The sequence below is a fragment of the Thermobia domestica genome, chromosome 18 (genome assembly GCF_964235325.1).
Source record: "Thermobia domestica chromosome 18, izTheDome1.hap1.1, whole genome shotgun sequence".
In the NCBI taxonomy this organism is placed as follows: domain Eukaryota; kingdom Metazoa; phylum Arthropoda; class Insecta; order Zygentoma; family Lepismatidae; genus Thermobia; species Thermobia domestica.
This window is the reverse complement of record NC_137471.1, coordinates 76,240,410-76,259,605: the sequence shown is the minus strand read 5'-3', so window position 1 is coordinate 76,259,605 and position 19,196 is coordinate 76,240,410. Positions and strand designations below refer to the sequence as shown.

Here is a 19,196-nt window from a genome sequence, read left to right as displayed (position 1 = left end):
AACATGTTAATTTGATTTTACGGCAGTTTGTGTGAGGTGGCTTATTCTTCATTCTGGGGGGTCCATTTGGCTTTGTGTTCTGAGCAAAGACACTTACTGTATGTCTTATGACTTATAGCAAACACAATGAAAAAGAATTGGCTGTAAATTCTAATCACCACCATGACAATTTGTTGTCAGAAATATACACTTCAGGGAATCTTAAGTAAGTTGATATGTCTTCCTTTAATTTTGTGTTTCTATTTGCATGAATTCTATTTGCCGTAGTTGACTTCAATAGAATGAATGTTTAGCTTGTATTTTATTTGTATTAGGGTAAATTTGGGTGAATACGGACAGTTCTGATGTTTCTTTCTTTCACAGCTACCCCGCTAAACAAAAATATCCAACACTTCGTCATATTATTTAATGATACGTTGGTATGCATGTACAACTGAAATAGTGGTATACGGACAAAATCTCGCGGCCGAAACATCGCCGCCCAAAATCTCGCCGGCCAAAACCTCGCGGGACAAAATCTCGCCGGGCCAAAACCTCGCGTGGTCAAAACCTCGCCGCCCAAAATCTTGCCGGGCCAAAACCTCGCGGGACAAAATCTCGCCGGGCCAAAACCTCGCCGCCCAAAACCTCGCGGGACAAAATCTCGCCGGGCCGAAACCTCGCCGCGAATGAAACTTTTCTTTAAAATTTACCCAATGTGTTTCCTAATATGCAATTCTACATTACAAATAATAATAATAATAATAATATACAAAACATCGTGTGCGTGGGCTTTCTCGGGTTATTCCCGTTTACTCCCACTTTCTTTATTCGATCATTTCTTTCATCCTGGTCATCTACGTCTCCTTTAACCTGTAGGACATAATCAAGGGACGTCGTAAAAACTCATATATTATTTCATACTTTCATAAATATTATTAGATTTTTGTTAAAATTTTAAGTTTTTGGATGTTCCAAAGTTCACGAAACTAACCTCGTTAGTTGTCATTACTTTCCTTATGCAGACTTTCTTTCCCTATAACCAGTTTAAAAACATCCTGTCGCCCTACCTTCACATTGAAATCTTCTAATACAGAAATATAATTTTCATATGGTACCGCGGGACTTGGTCAAATACCCGTGATACTTCTTCTGAAACAGCGTCTTTTATACCGTCATCCTTATCATCTGTTGGAACATTTACATTTTGGTCAGGCGAGATTTTGGGTATGGCGATATTTTGGGGCGCGAGGTTTTGGCCCGGCGAGATTTTGGCCCGCGAGGTTTTGGCACCGCGAGATTTTGGCCCCGCGAGATTTTGGGCGGCGAGGTTTTGGCCAGGCGGGGTTTTGGCCTGGCGGGATTTTGTCCCGCGAGGTTTTGGGCGGCGAGGTTTTGGCCAGGCGAGGTTTCGGCCTGGCGAGATTTTGGGACGCGAGGTTTTGGGAGGCGAGGTTTTGGCCAGGCGAGGTTTTGGTCCGCGAGGTTGTCGCCGCGAGGTTCTGGCCGCGAGGTTTTGTACCCAAACCGAAATAGTTTTCTTGGAATGGCATGTTAAGAAATAAAAAAATAATTTTCGGAAAGTTGACAAAATCTTTGATTTGCAAATTTGGAATGGTGAATCCAGACAGTAGGTTGGTGATTCCGGACACTGAACTTTGAAGGAAGATATATACATGATAGGTGTATTTTAGCTTACTATCTTGCTACACTAACATTCTAACATGATAAGTACAGAATATAAATACAAATACATGATAAATACATACAAATTACTGTTGAAATTGTAAGGTAAATGCACAGTAGTGTAACTATCACTATAGCGTTTAATCATTAAACATAGTAATCACATTTGTTTCCATTAGAACTACATTGTACTACCTTTTTTTTTCTAATAACTAGGTTATTAGTAAAATGTATATGTGTGCACTGAGACAAGCATTTAGTTTTCTTGCGTTAATGACGTCTGCCAGTTTCGTGAAGCACTAGTCATAATTCAGACACATCGTGCACAGAAAAAGTACAGTTCCTTATCACCTGCCACGCATCTTTCATGAAACCAGGTCATACACATAGTACAGGACACCCAGGAACTGTATATGCTTGATCATGGTGCATAATAATTCTTCCCACAAAATCCACAGTTTTTTTCTTTATCCATACCTTCGATTGTGTTTGAGCAGAAAGTTTGAAAAAAACTGCGTTTTGTGATACTTAATCTTTTAGCAACGTCTCACCTTAGGGATGTGCATTTGCGAGAAGCAACAGCACGAAAAGATATGAACTGTTAAACTGAGGACTCGTAAGGCGATTGAGACGTGTTTTTGGATGAGTCTGACGACACAGAAGAGGAACTGTTTCTAGCTGAAGGTGGATCATTTTCATTCGACAAAAGAAATTCATGTTTCCGAATTTGTTGCGGATCAATTGGGAATATACCAGATGATGTAGTCATTCAGTAGTGTAGAATTTCTGAGCACCTTATGATTAGCATTTTGTAATTTAGTTGTGTTTGTAGATCCTGCTGATCCCTCGGAGTCCATTTATGGCAAAAATGAATAGAGGCCAGAAATAAGCAATAGATCTCACGTACTATTCCACACTTACAAAGTGAAAAGCGAGAAAACAGAGAGTGTTCTGAATCCTCTAAGTTCGTTAATTACATTGTTCGGATTCACCTTAATGTAATAACCATGTCCGAATTCGCCTTTCCCTAAATGTCCGGATTTGCCTGTTTTGAGCACTGTAAATTTGTGCACGCATCGAGCAGGCGCGCGCAAAATAATAGAATTCTTCCAATATGCAACGAGTAAAGTAAGGTCTTCGCTTCGATATATGTCTTAGTTAATCATTTACTGACAACAACTTTCGTGTAAAACCTTAACATATTCCACTAAAAAGTTACATCAGGTCAAAAAACGTGCATGAACTTACTTGTTTCCCCCACCCTCGTAACTACGTATAACACTCTTTGCACTTCCTACTAAGCACTGAACTGTAGGAAGGTACGGTGCTTCAAACAGGCGTCACAACAAGTCTCCACATTACACATGCGAAGAACAGTATTATCATAAGCTTAGGATGTCCGGTTTCAGCGATTGTCTGGAATCACCCAAACTTACTATATATAATAGGATTGTAAGTATACAGGAGGTATTTAGAATTGTTATAGTTGGAACTATGTTTGAAACTGTAATTGTTATAGAAGATCAATATATATAGTGTGTGTTTTATTTCATTGCCTGCGGATGGGGTACGGATTCGATTTTCTACATCTGCAAAGACCTCTAGTTCTCGTTCAGCATCAATTTCTAGATTTACGAAGAAATTCAGTTTTCTCCATTTTCTCGAAGACTACGCAAGGGCTTGTGCACTCATGTATATCATTTTGGTTAGCTCAATAAGATCTATTGATTGGTATGTGTCCCATCTTTGCACAAATATTGTCCCATTTGTCTGTATATTTTGCTCTGCATATTCTGAATGAACACAAAGAATCACATAAGCCAATGGTATTACAATGATCTTCAAGTTGGACATATTGCATTAACTTTGTAAACACTTTTGTTTTGCTAACTTGGTAGAAGGCAAGAGTACAGCCAAATACGCGTGGGATTAAGGAGGGATTTCATGTAAAACACGTTCTCCTGACAGCAAGTATTATCGTGAATAATAATAAAAAAAAATGTTCCTATAAAATTATGGTCAATTATAAATATTTATGGATACAGCTGTTTGAAATGCGAAAAGGCTATTATGAGAGATATCAAAAACAGTGACAGATTTGTCGATTGTATTCACTGACTCTTTGTATAGTATGACATAATATAGGTACAAATAATAAAATGCATAAATTCCGACCATGCTTTCCCAAATGTATACGGACTTCATAGAGAACTTTTAAATGCATCTACTATCTACTCGTACATATCTGCATTCGCATTACCGATAATCCGAATATGTCACCCCTTCGACTACCGGACACGGCCATGCCTTCTCAATACTCAACATACATTCTTGTTGAAGCTGCTATTAATTTTTGAGTTCCATTTAAAACTAAAGTCAGGCCGGTTCTATCATACATATACAACACGTGCATTTGCACGGGGCGGTGAGTTTCGAGGGGCTTCAAAATTTGTCATAACTATATTATTTAAAACAAATATTTTTTGCTGGAAACAGACTTCATAATGATTGTAGTTCAATTTACTGAGCTGACCGTCTATTCGAATACTACATCCATAAATCATGTTTAGGTCGCACTAGATTAAGGTCACATGGATAATGCTAAAGCAAATAGTCAAACAGATTCAAGCATGAATTGCTTGATTGTTATCAAATACAAGAACTTAATTCTCGAACACCTGTCCCATTTAGTTACTTACGGTATCACAGTTTAGATATGAAAACTAGTCTCGGCTTTGTCATAAACAAGTTCCGTGTCGCTAAAGATGTAAACAAGTAGTTTTTTTTTTTTAATTTTTTAACAATGTAAAAGGGTTGCACTGGATTTGCAAACTGATATATTGAGATTAAAGCTCGATATTAAATTGTATAAAAAAGATTACCATTTTTCCTCTGCAGGTGTGTATGCTTTATCTTTCAGTAACATAATAATTATTTAAAGAAAAAAGACAAAACGAGAGTGTATTTGTAGCGTTCATGCCTTTCTGAGTGGGAGTGCTCTTTCGTTGTTCATGATGCGGTAATATACTTAAAATCGTTACTTTTAAGATTTATTTTTCCTAGAAAAAACGGGAGCGACAAATAATGCCACTGCACGTGGAGGTAAATTGCCTAGGGCCGGCCCTAACCAAACTTTTACCAATTTCGTGGACCACAGTTCAAAGAGCCGTAGTAAGATGATATACGTTGAACTGAATATAGACAATTCAGTGTATCAAGACCGAATTCGACAGCATCATTTATATTAGGCATTCTAAACTGTAGTTTCCTATATCTCAGTTCATGCAGATCCTAATTGTATCACAACGCTGGATCAATATTGAGTATTCTATCCAATCGCGAATCGAACCCAAGATCAAGCACCAAAAGTATGTGCAGAAACCATTCCAGTTTAGAAACATTAAGTGAAAAGACAAATATTTAAATGAAAGCTTCGAACTGTAGGACAGATAGTGTATATACACTAAGAAGAAAAAGAAGTCCTGAATGCAGAAAAATACATTACTGTTTTATGTTTAAAATGAAGATCATTCGAGGTTTTTTTTTTTTTTTTTTTTCAAGAGAATGGTTTACTCTGTAATTGTTTAATAGATCATGAAAACAAAATACAAAAGGTATTTAAGGAATCCCGGAGGAGTTTTCGTTGGGTGTAAGTTAATTATGCTTTGGTAGGACAGCATCTGGTTTGTGGATTGAAGTTATCCAGGTACATTGGTTTATTAGGAGTAACTACATGAATGGCACCACATTTCATCGCTGGTTCAAACAGACACGTAGCCAGAACACAAAATATGGTGGGAAGAAACACGGGAATCTTCAGAAAAGCCAGGATACGATGTTGTTTGGTTGTGCTGTTAAAATTATAAACAATTAATAAGGAATAATTCATATAATTACCACTCGAAAAACTGCAGCAGTGTCATCTACCGTAAGATTAAAAGCCTACGTGCAAAGATCCCTCGCACCAGGGGTAAAAGTGAGAGGGAACACGGGAGAACGCCGTCCCACCGCTTCCAGAAAATATCCGTGTCATTCCCCCATTTTCTAAAAAAATAAAACGGGCAAAGGCAGACACGGGGAACAGCCCCACCTTTTCAGATCTACTTTTACCCCTGCATCGCACCATCGATTGTATGGTTAAAAATAAGCTCTTCCATGTAATTTTGAGTTGAGTTGATTTTGAGTTTAACGTCCCGTTCAGCAGCGAGGCTATATGAGACGTGGACCTACTGATTAACGTGGAATCCGAACCACATGAGCTCCCGCCGGGAATCGAACCCGGGACACCCACGCCAAAGGCGCGTACGCTAACCGCTTAGCCACGGAGGAGCTCCCATGTAATTTTGAGTTCCACACACTATCATGCCCTTTTGACTATTGAGTTTTCAGACCGTTTATTTCAGATGTATTGAATAAAAGATGCATCGCTTCCAGATTTGGAATATGTAACGCCATTATTCTAGTTGTTAACAATTGTAGATCCGAACTAAGGAAATTTCTTATTGCAAATATTGATCCAGTATTATCCCCTACATCATTTTACGGTTATCACTCTCGAGGATGAACTAGGTTCGATTTCCTCTACGAGCATTTGTAATTCGAACCTCACTAAAGTAATTATCTACATCCACATCATATATTGATTCGGTTGCCAAAGGGTCCAAACCCGAAACTTACCATGTAGTGCAGTCGATAGATATAACTTTTAATCAGGATCGTATGCAAGAAGGAGATATCTACGTACCGGTATTAACACTTTACCCTTACATAAACTTAACACAAACACATTATGAGTCGAGAAAGAATGAAATTTGAAATTTCAACGGACCATTTTCTTTTAGCAAAATTTTTTGCGTAATTACACTCAAGAATAGCTTCCTGAGATGAAAATTACTTGCTTAACCCCCGAACTAACAAATTTAAGCATAGATTTCAATGTATGTTACAAAAACAATTACTAATATAACTTTTAAAAAGTTAGTAAAGTAACTGAAACTAACGTCCTACGAAATACCCTGTAAACTAAAGTAGACAGATAATAAAAGCTAAACGACGAAAGTGTCGGTAAAACGAAGATAATACAAGGAAGAGGTAAGATCCCACGGAAACCCACTGTTATCCCCACAACCTCCCGAGACACAGGACTGAACTAGGGATCCTTACAATGGAATTTACCCGTACTAAATCTAATCACATTGATATTAATAATAACAAACTACCCATGCCCTACCCTTGTGTGTGTCTACCTTATGGAATTCGTGCAAGTAACAGATTCATATCCTCTGAAGCAAAATTCTTCCAAAACCAAATTTCGCACATTTATGTCCAACGATTTCGAACCAACATGTAATAATCCCTTATTTCTCTAGAATGGAATTTCAAAAATTCATGTAACGACAAAATGGCGAATTCTCTTTTCAATAAGACAATGTTCATTGTTGCCAACTTCGTAATAGCATTCATGTATTGAAATATTTCATATGAATGGATGGGTGAAGCTTGGCGTACTACTGTCATAGTTTGTTTCCGGTGGATTCCAAAGAAAAGTGCTTATGTGTTGTGTTGTCCTATGAACATTATAATGGAAGACAGAATTAATATTTAGCTATCTAAATTCTCCAAATAAGGAACTTCAAAGAAAAAAAAAATAGACTAAAGTTAAGGAAACCCACTTTCTTCGTGTTCGTGTTCCCCACGTTCGTCTGTACTTTTGTTTTCCAACAAGGACAGGTTTCATTTGGAGATGTTTTGTACTTACTTTCTGTATCCGTTCGGGAGGCATAAAATCTCACGCTCTACTTGATCGATCACCATTAATTTTGGCCAGAATGTAGAGGATCACAAGTTAGGAATCGAATTCGTTGATAAACAGGGCCGGATTTAGCATTTTGGCGCCCCTAGGCCCAATAATTTTTTCCGCCCCCTAGTCTGGTTAAAGTTACTTTCCTAAAACCCTATATTAAAAAATTATATCAGGCCTATATGTTAATTGCTTAAACACCACTCCACGATTCAATTTTATCATTGCAAGTTTTTTGAGGAATTTACTTGGTTCTGGGCTTAACAAAATACCGTTAATGTATTAACAAAAGATTGGTGAATAACTTTCGTTTTGTTCAATTTAGCCATTTGGGCAAATAAATAAAATAACTCTGTAATACATTATAAAATCTCAGTTTTAATCTCAGAAACACAGCTTACATGAAGTATTTTGATAACGTGACACAAAAACTTCAAAAACCAGAATGCTTTATTAGTCTGATTTTTTTAAATCAATTCAAAAAATGTGTTAAGTTATGGCTTTTTACTTTTATTTCTAGATATTTTTAATTTTTTTTCTCTCAGCCGTGCGCCCCCTGGGAGCTTGCGCCCATAGGCCCGGGCCTACCGGGCCTATTGGGAAATCCGGCCCTGTTGATAAAGGTGAGCCATTCACAAGAAGTGGTGGAAATGAACCATTTCCGACTTCTACAATGATCACTAGAGACCGAATATTAGGCAAAATGTCTATTCTTTAATATTAAAGATACGATCAACGATAACGTTTTAAAGTTTATATGGGGTTTATAATTGCAATTTAAGCCAATTTTGCCTATTTCGCCCCTTCCTGCCTAAATAATTGCTTTAGTGCCTAATGTTGGCTATTTTATGCATTTTCTTCAAAATAATACTTTATTGGGAAAAAATATATAATTTAGTATTTCAAGAAACGATTTTGCCTCTTCCGAGCAATATAAGTACTGTTTGTAGTAATAAGATGCCGTAAAACTTTGGACTCCTGTGTGTACTGGTAAAAGTGTATAAAATTTGGACTTACATGTAGTGATAAAGTGCTATATAGAATCTATTTACCAAATATACATGGAATACATGTCACGCTTCGTAAGAAGATATTAACAAACAGGTATGTTTCTATACTCTTCGAACATTACCTATGACTTGAATTTTTTAGAATAGTGTTGAATATTTACCTTCATTACTTCGAGTTACATTTAGTGCATATTTTCCAAGTTTTCAATGCCTAGACATCCGGTCTGCAATGATCACAATGAAGTAAAAATAGTAGTTAATAGCGAGAAGAGGTTTTCTGCAATCCATTAAGAGACCCACGAATTTATTTCATCACAATCTGTAACTTTACTAAAACCGGAAGTAGAAATCTATAACTTCCGGTTTAATATTGAAATACATAAAGCACAACTGGTGAGAAGCGTTTATTTCAAGAATCGATTTTGCATTCTAAGAATAGATAGCATCTTCTCTCTTAACGTTCTATTCAAACCGGAAGCGCCAGAAGTCAGCCACTTCCTGTTTCAATATTGACAAGAAGCTTTTTTTTAAAAAAAAAAAAAAAAAACAATTAAGCGTCCCAGGAATATATTCCATCTCTACTAAAGCAAGAAGTGGCAGAAATATAATACTTCCAATTTCAATATTAATTCAGAAAATATCATGCCACTAGTATATCTTAAACATAATACAAATCGTTTATTTTAGCAATACTTAAGTTGTGAGTGGGGAGTAGAGGGTGAGGAGAAATGACCTGAGAGAAAGCTGGCCTCCAATCTCCCCTCATGTACGTCATAGTTTAGTTTTCGGGTTGGGAGTGATGAGCAGGGAGAAATGCAGAGAATTGTTGATGAGCTGTCGGCGGCAGAAACTTCAATTTCACGAAGTTCCAAACTGTGACAAACCAAATTCCTTCACGTTGTGTACACCGTAACGCTGGTAATTTCCTATAGCACAGTATACAAAAGTTACGTATACTCTCCCCACAAAACATAATTAAGAATTGTTTATTGACTACTGTGACTACTGCGAAAAAAAATACAATAGGGCTTGGATAAAATTCCATTATAGATCCAAGTCATACTGTAACCTATTATACGTTGACAATCTACCACTATTTACTGCCACAAATGATGCAGACAGGAGCTCTGTTCGGAAATAGAATATAAGCTTTCATCACGCAAAGGACAGTCCAAGCGGACTGTTGACAAATCGAGAAATGACATGCGACAATCTATATGTTCCGGTGAAATTCTTCACGCATCTGCGGACTGCGGTTCGAATCAAACCATTGTACTTATCACTGTCATTCGCAGCACGTACGGCATTTGTCATCACGAAACTGGGTTAAAGTCTAGTACGGCGAAAGATACAAACAAAGCTTCGTATTCAGTGTTTAATATGAAATGATACTACAAGAATGGTACGAAAAAAAAAAAATGAATATTTACATGCAGTAAAAATCTTGGAAGACGTAACTTAGTGGCGTCTCATAACGTACGATTTTTGGTAGTTCACAGCCGTTAGAAAATATAATTTCTATGATCGGTTAGTATTTTTAACACTCTTGAGAGACAAAACTATCAACTAAATTAAACATACATATTTATTAATAATGAAAGAGTACCTATTCATAACAAATGTTCCATTTTATTAGCATATAAAATTAATTTTCGTGTTCTTCTGAAATGAAAGGAAATAAAATCTAAGTTTTACGTCCTACGATTATGCCGACAGGGCTAAAGGAGATAGTGATGAGAAATGAATGAAAACCCACGCACATAGTGTTTGTCAACCACAAAGTTCACTTGGCTCCTGTTCTTCTGGTCAGCAAAGTTGTCTATAAGTTTTTTTGTTGTTGTTGTTGTTTTTTTTAAGTCTAGTATATTGATTACCATTTTTCTCTCTGTTGATGTTATATAGCTAAATTCACTGGGATAATTCTGAACTATTGAATTCCTTTATTTTCTTTTACACTCTTTAATATGGTAGAAATTCCTATTAAAGAGTATAAAAGTGGGAATCGGAATACAATTTTCAGGGGTTTTGTCCTGCGTCGGCAGGTTCATAAAGTTCTCATGTATTTCTACGGATTTGTCATCAATTTCACGACGATACATGTGCATAGTAATACTAGCTGCACTAGACCCGAGATGTCTGTCGTCTCTTTATTATATATTAAACTGTCAAACATGCTGCTTTTTAAACTTTCTCTACGATATGTTGAGTCTCTTCGTTACGCCCCCTCACCCCAGTTTTTTTTATTTTAGTGAATAACTTGGACAATGAAGAATACTAAAATGTAGAGTAAACCTATGCAATATCTACAAAAAAAAAAAAAAAAAAAAATGCTATTAAATAAGAAAGCGAGCCAGGTAGTATCTACAAAATGCTATTAAATAAGAAAATGAGCCAGGTAGTATCTTATCTACAAAATGCTATTAAACAAGAAAGTGAGCCAGGCAGTATCTACACAGCGCTATTCAATAAGAAAGTGAGCCAAGTAGTATCTACAAAATGGTACTAATTTTCAGAAATATAGTTTCTGAAACTTTAATATAACTTCCAATTATCCGTTTTGTACTGCAAAAGTGCTCTGCGTAAAAAAAGGCGCGTAAACATACTGCACATATGTGTGTATTACTCATTAATATACAAGTGCAATATAGTGATATCGGGAAAATACGTTTTGTAAAGGATGTATCTTCCATATGGTTTCTTATTAACTCAGTAACTGTTATTTTATTGACAGCATACTGTATTACCAATTTCTTTTTTGCATTTACTCGAAACATAGTTTTCTCCTATGTGCTCTTTCTACGTAATCGCCTCAATTGTTAAATTCAAGTGGCCATATCTCGAAATTCTTTAACGTCTGACACACGAAATTTGGTATTTTAGACTCCCCACTTAAAATACTCAAAGGCATGTTTAATCTTTTTTTTTTAATATTTACCCTAGAAAGGAAGAAAAAGGCGGGAAAACCGGTGGTAGTTGGAATTGTTGTAATAAGACGGTCATATCTCCAAATCCTTTAAGATTAGAGACGTTTTAAGGATGTGGAGGTCTGGGGGCGAAATTCCTAGCTAGCCGAACACTAGTAACTAACATATGGTGCTTGATCACAAAAATAAATAAATAAAATGCAAGTCTGCAACTATCGAAATCACAATGTTTATCACAATTGCTAGTTTCAGGGAAAATACAGATTTAAAAATTCACTTGCGCTGGAGACTGATATCAGCACCAGTAGTTGTACGAAAGACAATTTCTTGTCTTTTCTGTGTGGTAAAGTACGATGTTTCAATTTTACATTACCGTATTATTCTTACCTAGGCGTAATACAAGTTCGGTTTATTATACTTCTTTTTCTTTAATAATTTTTCGGTAAACATAACGGTTGATATATAAAGTTTTGTTACTTGGCACTGGCGCAAATTCCGGGAGGGGAAGGGGGCATGTATATCCAACCCTGAAACTGGGGAGACTGTCCCCTCAATAATCCGATTTGAAACATGTTTTGGGGGAGAAATGCGATGATTTGTGTCCGACTGCCACTTCATCTACATTGCCTGATATGTAACAGTTTCACCTCAGAAATCAGATTCATTTACCGTAATATGAATCGCATATCCCCCCCCTCTCAAATCTGCCCGCCTCCCAATGCTGAAGCCAACTCTGCTCCTCTGATCCTCCATAATATTGTTTTTCAACTTCATAAATATTTTGAAAGTCGGTTTAAAAAAAGAAAGAAAAGAAAAAGAAAATGGTATTACCCGTCCTCCAAATGTTGAGGACAGATTTGCGCCGATGCTACTTAGTGTTCTTATAATGTCTGAATCTACACAATCTGTCTGTATCTACGTATTCTAATATAGTATTGCCCTCTAGTGCTAATTTTCATGGTTTCCGTTCCTCGCCAACTATGACCAGGTTAGAAGCCATGAAGTCTACTCGTGCGGTAGCAATTTGGTCGTAAGAAGCATTAAGTAAAAATCAGTGGTTAATTTGTGCTACTATTTTGTGTGGATACGATATAATTCATTATTCTGTATGACAGGACTCTCGACTGAAAATATTTAAGGGAAGATATTAATAAGATTATTGGTTTTGTATTTGTAACTGTGTGTCGCCATTAGACGGATTAGTTCGACCACATGCTCTACGTGATCCAACAAAAAACGTAAGTACAGAACTCTTCTACTATATTATTTAACTAATTGCTTTTAGCTGCTGTTTGCTTGATAAATTTATACATACCTTTCTCTCTCTTTTTTTTTAAAAAACCTTCGGATACCCAAGGGGGAGGGGTACAAATGTACCTCATGCATATGTTTTAGTGTATGTTTTATGTCAGACACCCGAGGTTAACTAGCGTTCTTTATATTGTTGTCCGTACTCTTAGGAAACCATTTTTTCAATAGCAATGGTTATAAGATCTGCTTACGTTATGTGTCTAAAACTACACTGGGGTACATAATGTACCCTCCCCCTTGGGTATCTATGTTACCATATTTGTCTCAAGTATTTTTATTGTTGAATTCTATTAATGTAAAAAGCAAAATAAAAAACATGCAATATCAGAGAATATTGCATTCATATTGCAATACTGCAATCCTTCCTGCCACAAAAATATTACAAAATTAATACAGTTTTATAGAGTATAAACAAATTTCCGTTTCGGTAACCTAACATACGTAAACTTATCGTAAACTAACCTACACTAATAAAGCCAATATAACTTAACAAAGAACAGCCCAACATAAACTCACATATCAATACTATCGATGCCGCAAATAAGGATACTCCTAACTACAAAAAAATTGCATTGGGGTACACTTGTACCTCTGTTGGGAATCCGGAGTTACAAAATATTACGAGAATCCGAGGGTTAAACTTGCTACACGTTTACGTGAATTTTTACCTGTTGTATCATGAGGCATTTCTAGTTCGTAACCCGTTTTGATGTTCCATCGAAGTACAACGGAATGTTAATACGATAATCTGTTAAGGATATATAATAATAGTAGTAATTGAGAATTGGTATCTTCTATTGAGAAAACTGTTATATTTAGAGGCTGTAGTTGGATTGTTACTTTCGTATCGTTAATTTTTATTGAAACTCTTTTTGTTAAAACATACATACATTCTCACAGTAATTTTTGAAATTATTCTTTAAGGTTGGTTTAAAGAGACAAGTTTTGTCGATAGATGTCACTACAGTCTTCGTATCTCTCTCATGTATATTTTTACATTTCACGAAAATTCACGATCTCTCTAACAAACTTCAAATTTTAAGAGAAGGAACTGTATAACCTATCGAAGGCAACAATCCGTGCCAATTTAGTTAGAATTTTCTTCATTGCTGAAATGGCTTAATTGTTGAAATTGGATATCCAAATCTTTAACAATATACTATTTCAACAAAGAAACTTCTAAATAAAAAAAGCGGCACGGATTGCTGCCTTCGACAGGTTATGAAGTTCCATCTCTAAAAATTTGAAGTCTGTAGTTGGAAATTTGTAAGAGAAATTGTGAATTTTCGTGAAAGGTAAAAAATACATAAGAGATGTACGAAGACTGCAGTGACATCTATCGGCTAACTTGTCCCTTGAAACCAACCTTAAACGAAAATGGTAGTAAAACCTCAACTCATTAAATTTCAAATAATATTTGGTCTAGGAATTAATTCGTGCGGTTGGTACGCACACATTGAAGCTGTAGTACAAACACAAAATACATAAATACCTTAAGAAAAATATTGTCCATCGCTAGCCACCACTTTCGCCCATCTGTCAGGCAATGTACGGATTCCGTGGCGAAAGAAGTCCTCATCCTTGGAAGCGATCCAGTCAGAGACCCATGTTTCGATATCTTCTGAAGAAGTAAACCGCTGTCCAATCAAATCGTTGTTCATGCAATCGAACAAGTAGTAGTACGAAGGAGCAACGTCTGGTAAATACGGCGAGTGGGGTAAAACTTCCCATCCGACATTTTCTAAATAGGTTTTGACCGGTTTTGCGACATGTGGGCGAGCGTTATCATGTTGAACAATAAGTTTATCATGTCTGTTCTCCCATTCTGGTCGTGTTCTGGCCAGAGCTTGCTTCAAACGCATTAATTGTCGTCGATAACGTTCTCCATTCATAGTTTCACCCGGTTGCAGCAGCTCATAGTACACCACACCTTTCATATCCCACCATATGCACAGCATAACCTTTGCACAGTGAATATCTCGTTTTGGTTGTGATGGACCTGGTTCACCTGGTTTCACCCAGGCCTTTTTTCGTTTAGGGTTCTCGTAATGGATCCACTTCTCATCACCCGTAATAACTCGATGCAGAAACCCCTTTCTGCTCTGTCGTTGAAGCAGCAATTCGCAAATGGTTTTTCGTCTTTCAACGTCTCTGTCTTTCAATTCATGTGGAACCCAATGTGACATCTTTTGAATCATTCCCATGGCTTTCAAGCGTTTGGAGACTGTTGTTTGATCAACGCCTAATGCTGCTGCAAGTTGTTCCTGCGTTTGACACGAATCCTGCTCGAGCAATGCTGTCAATTCTTCGTCTTGAAATTTTTTGGCTGTCCAGCTCGCTCTTGGTCTGCCAAGCCGAAATCACCACTTCTAAACCGTGCAAACCACTTCTGACACGTTCGCTCAGCTAGAGCATGGTCACCATACACTTCCACCAAAATACGATGACTTTCAGTCACACTTTTCTGCATGTTAAAGTAATGCAGCAGGACACCCCGCAAAAACACTTTATCAGGCACAAATTGCGCCATGTTCACTTAACTACAAACTGGTGTTGTTGACGCTTTAATCCACTGCCCTATACTACGAACGATACGCGATGACAGGGGTTTGCAACACATGTGTGGATACACGGAACTGTGGGACGCTCCGTTCGTTGCGCCATCTCTTGTCCACCCGCACGAATTAATTCCTAGACCAAATAATTAAATAATAGGTGTATTTTTTATTACTATTAAACACACTTAACTCATTGTAACTGGTGTGGGGAAAACCTTTATTGTAACATACGAGGGTAAGTCAAAAATTATCAACAATTTTGACATAACTTCTTACATAGTTCATCCTGACTTTTGTCCTCATTTACTCTATTGTTATGCTCTTGTGGTCATGCTACGAAAGTTTTATCCTAATTGCTCCGTTTGTCTTCCTTTTATTGTACATAGATCATGGTTGATCCATTGAAAGTTTGCACCAAAGAGGAACAACGAGCAATGATCCGGTTTTTGTGGTTGGAACGTGTATCAGGGGCCACAATCCATCGAAGACCTTCGGCACAATAAGAGAACAATGTTTTGCTGCAACGGAGTGTCTATGAATGAACTGATAAATACAAAAAAATGGTCGCAGAATTGTTAAGAGTCTTCATCCCGGCGAAATTAAAATACCGCTAATTTTACAGTAATTATGTGATATCTTCAAATAGATAAAAGATAATCGAAATGTGGAACAAGAGCGCCCTACACAATAATATTTTACATGAGAAACCGTTATTACGACTCACTTATCTGCTTTCGATTTCGAGCCATTTTGAGATTCGGCATTTATTTTCGCGTTTCTAAACAGCTGAAATTGGAAAGCCACTAGGTGAGTTGTGATAACTGTACCTCACGCTAAATAATATTGTCTAGGGCGCTCTTGTTCCATATTTCAATTATCTTTTTGAAGATATCACATAATTACTGTAAAATTAGCGGTATTTTAATTTCGCCGGGATGACGACTCATAAGCACGAAGAAGGAGTCAGCCGACCATCTGCAACCACAAACGATGACAACATTGAGCGTGCACGTGACATGATTCTGTTAGATAGACGAGTGACTATTGACAACGTGGGACATCGCCTGGAAATTAGTCATGGTTCGTGATACACCTTCGACTACAAAAACCGGATCACTGCTCATTGTTCCCCTTCGGTGCAAACTTCTAATGAAGCGGCCATGATCTATCTGCAACAAAAGGAAGACAAATGGAGGAATCAGGATCAAACTTTCATAGTATGACCAAAACAGTATAAGAACAAAATAAACGAGGCTAGAGGTCAACATGAACAATGCAAGAAGAGTTATGTTAAAATTGCGGGTAATTTTTAACTTACCCTCGTATATTAACAATCTGTCTGGTAACAGGTATGTTTTGTTGATTTCTAATTCACTCCAAGATAAATGAGGATATATAGGTCCATCGTCATATATTTGACCCGGAATGGGTCAATCAATAGTTGGGAACTCTAGGGGAGCAATCGCCGAGGTGACAAAAATGTATATACGGTCCTGCACCTAAGAATGGTCTTGTATCCTCAATAAGAGCTATAGATCTAAGGCATTAAGGCTGGTTTAAAGGGACAAGTTTTGCCGATAGATGGCACTACAGTCTTTGCATCTCTCCCATATATAACACCGTGTGCGTGGGTTTTCCCGGGGTTCTCCCGTTTCCTCCCACTTTCTTCACTCCACCATTCCATTCATTGCTCATCATCACCGTCTCCTTTAGCCTAACCGGCATAACCGTGGGACGTAAAACTCAAAGATTTCATTTCATTTTTTTCTCTCCGATATATTTTTTTTACCTATCATGAAAATTCACGATTTCTCTTATAGATTTCAACCTACAGACTTCATTTTTTTAAGAAAAGGAACTTCATAATCTATCGAAGACAATAATCCGTGTCGATTTTTCATTTAGAATTGTCTTCATTGTTGAAATGGATAGTCAAACCTTTAACAAGGGAACTGTTTCAACAATGAAAAAAATTCTAAATAAAAATATCGGCACGGATTGTTCCCTTTAATAGGTTATGAAGTTCCTTTTCCAAAAATTTAAAGTCTGTAGGTTGAAATTTGTACGAGAACTTGTAAATTTTCGTGAAAGGTAAAAAATACATAGGATAGATACGGACTGTGGTGACATCTATCGGCAAAACATTTCTCTTTACACTAACCTTAAACAACAGAGCATTTGATATTAAAATCTATCGGTAGATTAGAGTTCCCTATCAGACAAGGGTTTGAAACTGTCTCGTCTCGTCCCATCTGTATTAAAAAAAGGTTATCCAAATTCATTGCAACCAGTTAGGAGGAAGGTAAAAAATAAACTTATCTGATCATCTGTGATGGGAAGACCTCCACAATCTCAAACCCTCTTTTCTGAGAAAAAGTTGCTACTATGAACTACAAAAAGAGGAGAGAAGACGTATGTGGTCTTTGTATGTAAGAGGGAAGATTGATTCATATCTACAAGAGGAGCAGCCTGCTATATCTGATTAAGCATTTTCCCCTTTGAATCACCCGCCTATAATTCATTTCAAAGAGGAATAATAATTTTATCACTATACGGTTAACGCAACATGACAAAATGCCCACCACCTAACATGTTAATTGACTGTTCATATTTATTTCAAATAATTAAATTGAATTTCATTTAGAATTGGTTAGGCAATAAAATACTACCTTCAAATGCTTTTCAAAAATATTCCTCTTAAACTCAATTTGAAATAACTAAACTCAAATAAAACTCAGAAAATACAAATGATTCCTCTGCACTTCAATGCACTTTTTTGTTTGGAAGGAAGCTGTTTGCTACATCCAAGCGTGCAGAAAGCAAGCAATACCAATACCAATAATAATAATAATAATAATAATAATAATAATAATAATAATAATAATAATAATAATAATAATAATAATAATAATAATAATAATAATAAATGTACTGTTATTTACACTTAGTGTATCTTTTGTACATTACAAAGGTAGACTGTCGCGTGATATGGGTCAAAATGTTTGATATACAATAAAAGAATGATAAAGAAAATTTGACATAGCGAAGTGAAATTGAAATTACAACTACACATATATAATATTATGAAAGCATTAAGCCTTATTTTGACATTCTGCATACCTTTCTATTGAACTCCATAGACATTGAATTGATTTCAAGAACAACTTGGCGAAGATGGAACACGTTTTTAATGGAATGGTCCCAAGTCAACTCATGGACTAGGGTGTATGTAGGCCATTCAATTGAATCCCGACGCTCAGTCGTTTTTACACTGATAGTCTGTCACTTCTTCAATCACAACATAATAGCAGTCAATATAAGCAGCTTCAGAAATAATGACAAGAAAACCTTCATGACCTGTGTGAAGACCAACACCTCATTTTCGTCAGTTTTAGACCTATCAAACATGTTTCACTGAAATTAAAATGGAAGGAGTGTTTGGGAAAATCCCATAACAAACAATCCAGAGCTTATATCTCAATCTACGAGGCGTGTTTTTCAAGTACGTACCGTTGAAGTTCGCATGCGCGCTGCGTACCTACATCTGCTGGCAACCCACAGACGTCATTACGGAAACATTCGACCGTGTTTACGTTGGTTTGTAAGTAGTTAAAATGCCTCCGCCAATTGAGAATCCCATTCCCCAACTATGAAATGCGCGCTGTGATTCGTTTTCTTAGTGCTAACGGCGTGAAGGTGGCTCAAATTCATCGCCAGATTAGTGAAGTGTTAGTAAGCAATTCTTGTTTGACTACACTACTTCTTGCATATCTCATGTGTTCCTTAATTTTGGTAGTGCTGTCGACATAAATATGATGACCTGTGAACTTAACTATCGAAACAAGTAACAAAAAAAAAAAAAAAAAAGTGCTCTTCTGATATTATGCAAAGCGTTAGTCCAATACTTCCTTATGAAGTCCGTAAATAG

At 36.7% G+C, this 19,196-nt stretch overlaps 1 protein-coding gene and 1 long non-coding RNA gene across 5 annotated transcripts in view; one reads left to right on the top strand and one right to left on the bottom strand.

Annotated features, from left to right (window-relative positions):
- LOC145675856 (uncharacterized) overlaps positions 1-19,196 on the bottom strand; it is a 545,559-nt gene that overhangs the window by 109,048 nt on the left and 417,315 nt on the right. The window lies entirely within an intron of this gene.
- Positions 12,193-19,196, top strand: part of LOC145675857 (uncharacterized) — a 177,618-nt gene continuing 170,614 nt past the window's right edge. The window contains exon 1 of the long non-coding RNA XR_014129230.1: positions 12,193-12,637. This is a non-coding gene — a long non-coding RNA (uncharacterized LOC145675857). The remainder of the gene's footprint in view (positions 12,638-19,196) is intronic.